Genomic DNA, 13,344 nt, shown 5'->3' on the forward strand with positions numbered 1-13,344 from the left:
AGGCTGTCATATACAGTATCAAAGCCTGGGTGGCTGAAATAACATAAATTAATTTCTCACAATTCTGGACACAAGAAGTCCAAAAGGAAGATGCTGGTGGGGATGATTCCTTCTGAGGCTTATCTTGGCTTCTTGATGGCCATCTTCTCCCGGTGTTCTTACAAGGTCTTCCCTCTGTACTAGGTGTATCCAAACCTCATCTTGTGATAAGGACATCAGTCGTATTGGATTAGGGCCCACTCTAATGACTTCATTTTAACTTAATTTCCTCTTTAAAGACTCTATTCCCATATTCAGTCAAATACTGAGGTACTGGTGGGGGTAGGGGTTCAAATGATGAGTTTTGGAGGGACACTATGTAGCTCATAACAATTAGGACCAAAATGAGGTATTTTCCTTGGATCATGGGAAGGATTTTCAATAGTGAAAACAACTTTCTCACTACATGATTCAGCATTAACATCATGACCCAGAATCATCTAAAATCATCTCCTGGACCACGGGTGGTATTCATCCCATGTGTTGGAAAACATGATACAGAGTGCTCTATTGTAGGTATCTTTGTTAGATGCTGTGGGCAGATCCCCCTGGCTCAAGCTGGATGACACCTGAAATGGTTGTGGAGTTCTGTTGGGCACAGCTGGCTTCTGAACTTGGGCTGAGGGCTTCATGTGGCCCAAGGAGATCTGAGGCTAGCTTGCAGGAGGTACGGGCCTGAGTGTAAATAGTTCGTTTCCCTTAGAATGAGAAGGTGGTAGATACTCTTGCTTTTTTATGATTTGTAAGGCTGATTTCAAGGGTTTCACAGAGTGCCTGAAACAATCTCCAGGAAAACTGAGCCCTAGTTACCCAGGACAGCAACCTTGTCATTCACATGCCCTAATACCATTCCTCTCTTCTCTGTCTCATTCCTCTGCTGCCTCACTGTGCTGCCCGGGATTTCCTCCCCAAATTAACTTTCACCTAAATCCTTTTCTTAGGGTCTGCTTTTAGAGAATTCAACCAAAGAGTATATATATATGGTTTGCCATCTAAAAAATAAGTAAAGAAATAACACAAAACAAAGCTATCTACTTGCCATTTCTGGATAACCAACCCAAATCCTACATTACTTTTTCTTAGAAGAGTAGAGTAAATGCAGATGTAGAAGTAGGCATGGAGATGGAATGATCTCCTAGAATCTTCAAGAGCAAAGAGTTTCTAGCTCAAACCTTGATCATCTTCTTTGATGAATCTGTCTCCCTTCTCATTCCGGAAAATTGAAATGTGATGTTCAGCACAGCCTCAGAAACTGCAGTGGGTGTGCTGAGTTTTTCTTTTCTTTCTGGTCTTTAGATAACTTGGGAGATAATTTGATTACACCTTAACTTTCTTTGGTAGATTAGACTCGTTGGAAATGGATTTTCTGATGATAAACGTGAAGAAGACGCTTTGCCAGGAAAGGCGGAAGTACCTGATTGATCATTTTACTTAAAACTGAAGAGATTTGCTGAGGATGTGACTTCAGAGCACAATATAAACAGAATTTCTTTGCTGTCAGAACATTCTCTGCAGAAATTGTGTACCAAATGTCTCAAGAGATCCACAAATAAAGTAACAAACCATATGAACTCACTGAGGCTTATGATTCCCATAGAGCTTTAAACCAAAAAAAGTGTATCAACAGGAAAGGATAGAGAATGATACATTAAATGCCACTTAACAGCATAACTTTATGAAATCTTAATAATTTGCCACAATGCCCTTTTCCTTTCAAAGAAATAATGCAACACAAATGTGTCTGAAACTCTCTAGTATCTCTATTCCTATTACCCTCCATCACAGATGGATTTTGTTTTTTTCTTGGATTTTGTTATCATCCCCAAGGATGTTTTAATATTTTTACCACACGTGCAGTATCATAAACTATAGAGTATTGTTCCACATGTTTTTAAAACTTTCTGTAAATGGATCATTCTGTTTGTATCATTTTACAACCTGATTTTTTAAAAATTCAGTGTTGTATTTTAGGGATTTATCCATGTTTATATATATAATTTAGTTCACTCCTTTTAACTGCTTTAAAACATTCCATTGTATAAATAAAGCACAATTTGATTTTCCATTTTCTAGCTGATAAACATTTAGGTTGTCTCCATTGTTTTTATAGAACACATAATGGCTTTACAAATATTCCTGGACATGGTGCTTTGTGCATGTGGGCAGAAGTCTCCTGTAAGATATACACATAGAGGCGGAAATGCTGGGTTATATATGACGTGTGGCCTCAACTTTATAAAAGACTGCCATATCACTCTGTAAAGACTAATTTATAATCCCATCAGCATGTGTGAAATTTTTTCTTTCCCCCACGTTCCCAAACCCCATTTAATATTGACAGGCTAAAATTTTTTACCAACCTGAGGTCTGTGAAAAGTATTTCATTCTGGTTTTAATTTGCATCTTCTAAATTACTAGTGATGGGAAAGGGTTATTTATTGGATAAATAAATAAATTTATTGGATAAATAAATAAGTAAATTGGATGTTAATCTTTTGTGGTTCTATATGCATCATGAGTACTTTCTCCCAAGTGACTGAATTTCCTTGCACTTTGTTTTTGAACGGAAGGTCCAGATTTTAATGTAGTCAATTTTATCAATCTTTTTCTTTACACTTGGTGCTTTTTATGTATTATCTAAGAAATCCTTCCCTTCTCTGAGGTCATTCAGACATCATCCTACATTTATTCTGAAAGTTTTATAGTTTTACCTACACAATTAAGTCTAGAATCCACTTGGAATTAGAATAGAGAGGAGCTCTGATTTGATGTTTTTCCTTATGGATACTCAAATGTCCCAGCTCCAGCTGTTGAAGAGACCATGGCATTCCGGCTGCTCTGTATAACCACTATTATCGTAAGTCAAGTATTCATAAGTGCACGAAGATAGCTCTTGATTCTCTAGATCATTTTGTTGGTCTACCCATCTGTGTACCAGTTTCTTAATATTTTCTTTCATTGCTATAGATTTATAATGTTGACATACTCCCATGCAAATATTTTCCTCTGCATTCTACTTTACTCTTAATCATGATTGCCTTGGCTTTTTTTTTTTTTAATTTAAGGATTTTATTTATTTACTTGAGAGAGAGACAGAGAGAGAGAGCATGAGAGGGGAGAAGGTCAGAGGGAGAAGCAGACTCCTCGTGGAACTGGAGCCTGATGTGGGACTCGATCCCAGGACTCCGGGATCATGCCTGAGCTGAAGGCAGTGGCTTAACCAACTGAGCCACCCAGGTGCCCCTGCCTTGGTTTTTTATAGCTGTTTCCTCTTCCAAATGAATCTTAGGACCAGCTTGGCCAGTTCCATGAACAATCCTGCCTATTAAAATGGCAATTAGATTTTTCACATTTGTGGATTAATTTAGGAATAATTAATATTTTTGTGACATCAAGTCTTCCTATCCATAACATATCCCCATTTATTTTTTTTAAAGGCATCTCAACAACATTTTATAATTACTTTTATATGGATGTTACATTTCTCAGGTTACTCCCAAAGAGAAGATAAATAGACCCTACCTCTTGATAGGCAGTAGCAAGGCTATGGAAGAATATGTGAGACCAGAAACATTGCTGTGGCCATTTTGGAAAAATTCACTTTGCCACAACCTGCCCTCTGGCTACTGCAATTTATATGCCTCTCATATTTGAAGCAGCTTACCCTCTTCCCCAAGGACTGCAAAGTCTACTTGCATTATGACTTCCATTTCGGGCTCACAGTCCCAGACTTTGCCATCTAGATCATTCTTATATGCAACTGGGGCTCTTTGGGTTTGGTTCTTCAAGTAGTGCTTCTAGAGATAATTCTCATTGATCTTGAGACTTGTGAATTCGAGAAAGAATTGGGCTGTGACGTATATAGGAACACATACTGATGGGACAGTATACAGTTAACCACTATAGACCCTTCTCTTCCAAAAGGGGGAAGATGAGAAGCATGTAGGAATCCATACCAGTTTTGAAACCCAGTGGGGTACATGTAGCCATTTATTTGAGTAGACTGCAGTATTACCACCTAGCAAGGGTGCACCATGACTCTTGGTTGTGCCTTCCAAGTCTTCTTCCCCTTTTTTACAAAAAATGGCCCATGTGACAGCTGAATGGTTTTCTCAGTCAGCTTTCCACATGTAAAATGTTGGCTAAACCTTCCTTTCCATCTAAGCTGATATAGTTATTTTAAAAACCTCATGGGTTTCTTATGAATCAATGCATTTTGACTATATTCCATTAGACAAAACTATACCCACCAGTCTTGCCAAATAAGCCCTTCTGCACCTTGGGCTTGCTGTAAAACTTCTAATGAACAGTATTCATCAGGTCCTTTGTTCTGTTAGTTAACAGGATCTAGAGAGCATTCTTGTAAGATCGCCAGAGGGCCTCCTTTCTGAGCAAAGCAGTTCTTGAAGCACTGGCTTGGGTATTTCTAAGCTTTTAGAAATGGGATCCTAAGCTTTTAGGATCTCGTCCTGGGCTTAATATTTGCTCTGAGGCTATCTCAAAATTTGAGATTACTGAGGAGTCTGGGAATTAGGAATCTTTTTTTTTTTTTTTTTTTAAAAACACATCAAGTCCTGGCTCCTTTATATTTCTTCCAAATATTACTTGAAATGTGAATAATTCCTTTTTTTTTTCCCAAGGTCATCTTTTTACTTTCCCATTTTATCACAGACAATGGGAAGAAGCCAGAAGACACTTTACTTAAGTACATCGCCAGTTCTCCACATTACTTCAGGAATGGGATTCTTAAACTTTGTCTCTTGACATAACAAGGATTTCCCCCAGCTTCCGAAAACATTTTTCTCACCTTCCTTTACACCCTCGTGGAGAGCTTCATCAAGGATGATCAGGCATTCTTTTATGGTCTCTTCAAGATCCTTTAGGGTTTCACTAATACACTCCTTGAGGTTTTTGCAGTTTCTGCCTGCTACCTTGTCGCAAAGCCATTCCCATTATTTTAGATTTTTTGTTGCACTGCATCTCACTTCTGGCACCAAAAAGGTGAAGGCTATACAACAAATTACTCCAAAAAATAGTGGCATACATAACCATCCGTTTTGCTTATGAATCTGTGATGCAGGTAGGTCTTGGCAGGAATTGCTCTTGTCTACTCTACTTGATATCAGCTGGAGCATCTTGAAGGCTGTGGGCTGAAACCACCTGATAGCTCACTCACTCCCATATCTAGTGACTGATGCTGGCTGTTGGCTGAGACCTCAGCTTGAGCTGTTGAATGAAATACCTATATGTCATCTATTTGAGTGGCCTTTGCTTCCTTATAAAATGGTAGCTGAGTTCCAAGGGCAAATATCCTAAGAAAGGGAGAGCATCAGAAGAAAGCTGTACGACCTCTGAAGATCTAGTTCTGAAAATCCCCAGCATTATTTCTTCTGCATTCTACTTGCTGAGGCAGTCACAAGTTCCATCCCAGGAGAGAAAAAAACAGACTCCCTGTTGGTGAGCAGTGGCAAATTTATGGAAGATCATATGGGAAATACCCGTGTGGCCTTTTTGGGAAAACACCTTTTGCTTTTGTTACTATTTTATATAGAATTGTCAGGCAGGCTTCTCTCAAGGTGACATTTGAACACATGTCCATTAAAGTCAGGGAGTCATGTTTATGCTTGGGAAAGAGCAGTGAAAACAAGTGCAAAAACCCTGGGGGTAGACTGTGATTGACGTATTTGAACCAGTTTGGCTGAGATCAGGTGAGCCAAAAAAAGAATAGTGTTAATTTAAGTTCAGAGACGTAACCAGGGGCTTATTATTTAGGGTCTTGCAAAGACTTTAGCTTTTACTCCAAGCCATGAGGAAGGGGTAGGTTAACAGAGGGTAGACATTATTGGCCTTAGGCTTCAAAAGGATCACTTATTGAGATGCAATGCTCCTGAGCTTAGGGTGTATTTGTTATCACTGTGAAGATGAGCCACGAGATAAGTAGGAATGAGGTTGATTGCTACAACCCAGAGAACTCAATTATATTTGAGCTAAGAAGATAAGTGATAAATCTTGGTCTCTTGTAAATGTCTTTCTAAAATCTGTATTTGGTTTTAAAGTTGAATTTGTACTTTTTAGGCATTACCAATAAAATTTAGCACCCTCTACAAGCAAACATTTTCTGATTTTGAAAACTTTTATAGGTGTGGGGTGGCAAGTGTGCTGGTTATCTCTTCTTTGTCCTCTAGATCCATTACCCTCTCTACTCCATTGTCTGGTTCAGGAGCTGACCTCCATATCTCTTGGACCTCTGGCTTCAGGGTGGGTATAGCCAATGGAAAGTTCTAGCAGGGAAAAGGGAGGAAGGAGAGTGAGATCAGGATATTAATCCTTGCAGTCAATTTTGAGAGCTACCTCAGCTATATGTTGACAGAAGGTCACAGCTTCACTTAAAGCAGCTGTTCTATGAGACTCTTTCTTTATTCCTGGTAAATTCTCTCTCTCCCCTTAAGGCCAAGGTGGTGGACTTCACTCCTACTTGTCCTCCATTTATGCATTCTCCCTTTGGTTCTCTATAACCACACCACTGTAAGTAGACCCTTTGCAAATAAGATCTTCTCAAATAATCTTATTTTGCTTGTGCCACCTGTTCTTTTGGGGACCCTGAGATGGTATAGCAATTCTTAAGCTCTAAAAATTCAAATTAGGGCACTTATGAATTTAATATTGATTTATCGCCCTCCTCTCATTTTGTCATTTCCTTTTTTTAAATTTTCCCCTCCCAGCCCTATAACTATGGGAGTGGAGGGATAAGTATACAGACATACTCAGAATTTGAAGAAGCAATTTATCAAGGAGTACAACTCTTCAAACATGGATGTAATGTAAGCAAATATATATCCACTTACAGGTGTTTGGACATCAAAATCCATGTGAAACTGGCACATGTACTTTCCTTATGTAATGGAGGGTGGTGACTTCTTTTCTTCACTCCCCCCAACTAAACATTTTATATTGTCACATATGGACATTTTACAAGGATATTCAGTAGAGGGCTAAAAGAAGTGAGCCATGCTTACATCTGAGGAAAAAGCTCTAAAAACATGTATGAAAGCTCTGAGGTATGGACTTTGGACACCAGAGCTTCATAAACCCTAAACATCCTGACTCTTACAATCAAACTTAACATTAGTACATTATCTGACTTAGTCCCGAGGCCTTTATATTTCTCTCTTATTGTTTGTTTGATGATCTTCCTCTCCTCTTTCTTCCACTTTTTCCAGAGAAGAGCATTACACAGAGAATCAAATAGTGAAGATTTCAAACACATGGTTCATTTCTTTTTTTTTTTTTTTTTAAGATTTTATTTATTTATTTGACAGAGAGAGATCACAAGTAGGCAGAGAGACAGGCAGAGAGAGAGGAGGAAGCAGGCTCCCCGCTGAGCAGAGAGCCCGATGCGGGACTCGATCCCAGGACCCTGAGATCATGACCTGAGCTGAAGGCAGTGGCTTAACCCACTGAGCTACCCAGGCGCCCACACATGGTGCATTTCTACTTTTTCTTTCCTTCTTTCTATTTCTTTCTTTCTTTCTTTCTTTCTTTTTTTTTTTTTTTTAAATTACAGTACATTATCTCTTGACTGAATGAACTTGCTTGGACAAAGCCCAGGACTGGTCTGAGCAACTCTTTAATCAACAATTGTTGAAGGACTGGCTACATCTTTCCTAAAAGAGGCCAACTCTACATCTGGCTTAAAATGGTATTTGACTTTCAGGCTCTTATTCCCCAACAAAAGACCTATGAAAACTGAGAAAAACACAAAAACTTAAATAATAATAGAAAGCCTAATGGAAATAATTGTCCCAACGGAGTTGGACCAAGAAAAATCCAGGCAAGATTTCCTTCATGACAAGCTCAAGCTGCTGGTGTACCAGAGTGGGCCAGGACAAAGGAGGGAGGGAGAGTTGCTGAGAGCTTATCTTTGCCCTACTATAACAGTTACTCTATCACAAATTACTGCTAAAGTTAGTGGTTTCAAACTACGGAAATCACTTTTTTTTGTTGTCTCTCACAATTTTTGTAGGTCAGGAATTCAGACAGGGCACCATAAGCACAACTTGGCTCTGCTCCATGAGTTTTTAGAACCTCGGCGGGAAGACCGGAAGCCTGGGGCTGGAATCTTCTAAGGGCCTATTCACTCACTTTTCTGGTGGATGGTGCTGGCTCTTGGACTAGGTCCTCACTGGAATTGTCAGGCAGAGCATCACACTGGGCCTTCCCGTGTGCCATGGGCTTCCCCACCACATGGTGGCTGAATTCCTAAGGGGAAATGTTCCATGAGAGAAAGAGCTATGCAAACGTTGTGTTGCCTTTTATAATCTGGCTTTGAAAATCACAAAGGGCCACTTCCAGCACATTGCATTGGTCAAGACAGTTACAAGGATTCACTCAGGTTAAAAAAGCGCAACATAGATCCCCACCGTTTGATGGAGGAGAATTACCATATGCTATAAGATGCCATGTGAGATGAGATATCTCTTGGTGCTGCCATCTTTGGAAAACGTAACCTGCCATGATGGGGATTGTCAGGTGAGATGGCCTGGGTCAGAATTCATGCTGTGCTACTTCCTAACCGTACGATCTGGGGCTTGTACATCAGTTGACGTCTCTGTATCGTAGTTCCGTCAAAGGGTCAATGTGAAGATTCAATGAGTTACATGATAAGTAACGAGAATAGTACTTGGCACACATTAAGTGCTAAAAAATATGTTAGATCTTATCAAATAATGTGCTCTGTCCTTGTCATTTATTTCCATCTTCCTATTCTCTAGGTGGAAGGGCAAGTCTTTCAGCACAAAATAAGCTAAATTACACCATGAGGGATGGCTGATAGTGGCACAGAGAGGAGGGGGTTGTTAGTCCACTACATTTTCTTTTCTTAAAGAATCTGAAACCCTTAGCTTAGTTCTTGGAGGCCTACAGGAAACTGCTTGCTGCAGGAAAAATGCAATCCACTGCAGATAAAGTTTCCCAAGTTAGATGGCCATACTCTGCCAGTTACTGGGTATGATGGTAGGAGCTTGCGGGATAGAAGAGGCAACTGAGTTCCCATGAGTAGGAAGATAGACGAAAGGAGGGAAAAAAGAAAGAAGGAGGAATTCTTCCATTTCTGAACCTGATTTTATATGTCTCAAAAGGGAACACAGTAGGACTCTATGTTCATAATACCCTACTAATGAGACTGGGTTTTATTAAAAAAAAAAAATCTTTTCCAAATCTTCTACTATTTCATAAGTCAAATAAATATTAGGGGGAAAATGTCCTCCTGATACACAGCAGCTGTACTTGCATATCACTAGAGCCTCTGAGTACCAATTATTAACATACTGACAACAGCATTTCAAGGGGAAGAAATGGGCCACCCATCCTCTGAAGCTTCCTTTTCTTTCCTTTCCTTTTTTTTTTTTTTTTTTTAAGCTTCCTTTTCTTACGAGAGAGAGAAGAATTTGACGAGTTTCTCTTGAACCCAATTCTGCAGAATCACCAAGATGCAGTGATTTACAGAACGGTAAAGAGATCACTCTCATCGTCCGGGTGGGGTGACCCTAGGACCCTAGTGCCCGACCCCCTCAGAGACCCCAAGCCCCTCCCTTTTTACCTGTTGACATTTGGTGAAGAACGCCGTGAATTTCCCACGTGACCCAGCTCCCTGGGACTTGAGCATGGCTTCTGTGATTTCAATAGAAACAACTGTAGCCCATAAAAAAATACAGAGGTGGGGGTGGGACGTATGAAAGATTGCAGAACACAGCCAAGCTGCACCCTGCCCCTCCCCTCTACAGCTAACAGCATACCCAGAAGTCCTTGGGGAGTGCTGAATACAATAAGAAAACACCTGTGAATTCCTTGCAGCACTCCCCCGATGGCCACATTCCACCCTTTCCTCTTTTATAAAAGATTCCATTTGCTCCATCTCTGACCCCAGGGCATGGACAAATGGATGGAGGCCTGGTGTGGCTTCTCTGCTTTTGGCTGTGTTCCCCGTACTGATTAATCACCGGACCTCAGCCTGACAGGCTCCGCTCTCTGCTGCGGCTCATCCTCAGGCTGTTCTGGTAATGACTCCAAAGCCTTCCCCAGATGCAAACATTTCTCAATGTTTTTTCTTCCCCACTGCTCTAACTCATGTGCTGGCTACTGCGGCCATGGCCTCCTCCTCCTTCACTGACCGTGGTCCGTAAGGAAGCCTGCGCACCCCGTTTGAGTTCAGCCTGTGTTACCTGTTAGCGTTGGCACCTCGGACTTGTCCCTTGACTTCCCTAAGCTTCCTCATTCTTGGAAAGAGGATAATAGTAACTACTTTGATATCTTCGAGGAGTCATTGTGATAATCTGATTGGGGTGATTCTTAACCCTTTTTCTTGTTTTGTCAAAGATCTTTTTGGCAGTCTGGGAAGCCACAGATCCCTTTTTAGAACTGTGTTTTAAAATGCCTAACATGGGGCACCTGGGTGGCTCAGTGGGTTAAAGCCTCTGCCTTTGGCTCAGGTCATGATCCCAGGGTCCTGGAATCGAGCCCCGCATCGGGTTCTCTGCTTCACAGGAGGCATCTTCCCCCCCTCTCTCTACTTGCCTCTCTGCCTACTTGTGATCTCTGTCTGTCAAATAAATAAATAAAATCTTAAAAAAAAAATGCCTAACATACATAGGGTTGCAAACAAAACAGAGCATACGAAAATATAATTATTGAATTATTAAGATCAACTGATATAAAAATAAATGTCTCTGGTAATGCCTTAAATAACAAGATTTAGTAGTTGGTCTATAATAGAGAGCCTAAATGATCTATGTTCAGATATCTACCACAGCAGTGATATGATATGAAAATATCTGTGACTTCATTTCATGATAAAGTCACAGGTACCTCTGGGGCTGTGGTTTGTTGCCTGCACTCATAACTGATGGAAATGCTGAGTTCTAGTTAGAGTTTAATAAAAAATGTTTTTTTCTCATTCAAGTTCACAGAACTCTGAAATATATCCACATATGCTTGATGGGACATGGACTTCAAGCCAAGACATTCTGATAAAAATAACTGTGATAATGTATGTCAGCTGGGGGATTTGATGCATGTGAAAGATGGAGAAAGACACCCCCTGTGCCTCTCCTTCCCCCCCAAATCCCATCAGGTCCAAGTTTCCCTGAGTCTTTGTATTTCTTCTGTGTTGGTTTCCTTCAAGAATTTTTTAGCGGGTGGTTGGGGAGAATGATCTTTAAAGCATGGGTCACTAATACCCACCTGCAGACTGAGGCATCATGTATCAGAATTAGTACTTATCCTCAGGTTAAGCAAGTGTGTGTCTAGCTATGGTTGCTAACTCATCTACATTAGAATGACCTAGGTCAGAGAGAGGATAGGCAGTGTACATTTTATAGACAGAGCTTTTGAGGTCCTGTGCCAGTCCTAGTGAATCAGAAGTAGGGCCAGGAGACCTTCGTTTTCTTTTTTCTTTCCCTTTCATTCTTTTTTTCCTTTCCCTCCCTCCCTTCCTCCCTCCCTCCCTCTCTTTCTTTCTTTCTTTCTTTCCTTCCTCCTTTCTTCCTCTCTCTCTCTCTCTCTCTCCTTCCTCATCTTCTCCTTCTCCTTCTTCTTCTCCTTCATGCATTCTGGATGATTCAATGCACCCCCAAGTTTGAGAACCTCTTGATTAAGGGAAATTGCATCTATTATTATCATTCTTGCTTGGAGAACCAAAGCTGTTTTCTGGATAGAGGATGGGCAGATGATCGTCTAGGAAATTTTCAGCTTGATTACTATTTGAGCCAACCTCAAATAAACTAGAATCCATGCTCCAGTGGTATCCCAGAATCTTTTCCTCAAAGAGCCCAATTCTGATGGTTGGAAAATAAACATCTCCACTCAAGGTGAACCCCAGTTCCACTGTCAGCTGGGTACTGCAGGGACCCTTGTAAAGAGTCAAAGGTGAAATAAAAAACCCTCCTACATAGGTAAGCAAATCACCAATAGCCTGTGTCCAGTGTTTTAGCACGGAGATATATTTTGGAGCATTAGGAGATGCCCCCAAGCCTGAGATATGCCAGATGTTGGTCACTTGGGGGAAAGTAAAGAAGACCAAGGGTGTAGGGAGGGAGACCCTACCATGAGAAGCCTTATTTCATTTTGGTTACCCTTTCCTAGACAAAAAGAGCCCAATCCAGGGACTCTTACTCACTGGGTACCCAGGGCTTCTTGATGCTTTCCTGGTCTCTGAGGCAGGGCAGATGGAGCAGAAAAGAAGAACACTGAAGGTAGTGAGATCCCTAGAGAAGAACTGCCTGGCTTGTTCTGTGAAAGTATTTCTTTCTCTAGTCAAGAGCTTGATGGGGGCTGAAGAAGAGATTTTGTCCTCCCTAAAAGATATAGAGACAGAGAAAACCATCAGTAACACTCTCCATCAGGAGGAACTGACGATTGGAGAAGCCACTTTCATTAGGTAGGAGATGTGGGAGAAATCAAATGTTGTGGTTGGTGCTGAGGGACACACAAAAATGCTAGAAGGTATTTTTCTCAAATGTCCCTTTCTTGAGGATTTCAGCAAACTTCTGGGAATGTCTGGTGTCCTTTCCATATGGCACAAGCAAGAGTGGTTATGGAAGCATTTCAGGGCTCTTGCTGGCACACACATTTGCAGGCTTCTCCTCCAACTTCCAGGGATTTTGAGCACTGGGAAACATAGCAACATACAGCAGGAGCCTGGAGCCATGTGAGCACAACACTCTCGTTGGCTGCACCAAATACTGGATCTACTCTCCTCTCGCTATCCCACCAGCACTCTTCCCTTCTCCTGTGAGACTGTCCTGTTCTGCAAAGAGTCTAGGTGACTTTTCAGTGGGAGGGAGGCTCCATTTCTCTCATTTCCCTTCTATCCACACAAGCCAAGCTCCTTTCCCTTATTCCTTCTGAAGAACATGTGTTAAACACCTGGGTCTCCCAAGGGGACTCTTGCCTGCTTTTTGCACATTTTGGGGAGAAACAGAGACTTAATCAGGGGGCAGGAAGCTGTGACCTGTGGAGCAAATCCCATTTTTGCCTATTTTTGTAAGCAAAGTTTGGTTGGAGCACAACCACACCCATTGACTTACATATGGTCCATGGCTGCTTTCTAGCTGGTGGAAAGGTAGAGCTGAGTCTGGTTGAAATTGCTTCCCTCTGCCTCACTAGGGAGAAGCCCAGTATTATCGGTTGCATGGCTATTTTCTGTTTTGAAAATTTGTTAGGGGATGATGTTGAAACATGGAAAATTTAAGTCCAAATCTACCTAATAAAGGACATTTTTAAAAAAGGTTTCTGTGTGAGACTTTCCTC

The sequence above is a fragment of the Lontra canadensis genome, unplaced genomic scaffold (assembly GCF_010015895.1).
Source record: "Lontra canadensis isolate GAN:19392208 unplaced genomic scaffold, GSC_riverotter_1.0 scaffold34, whole genome shotgun sequence".
Taxonomy (NCBI): Eukaryota; Metazoa; Chordata; class Mammalia; order Carnivora; family Mustelidae; genus Lontra; species Lontra canadensis.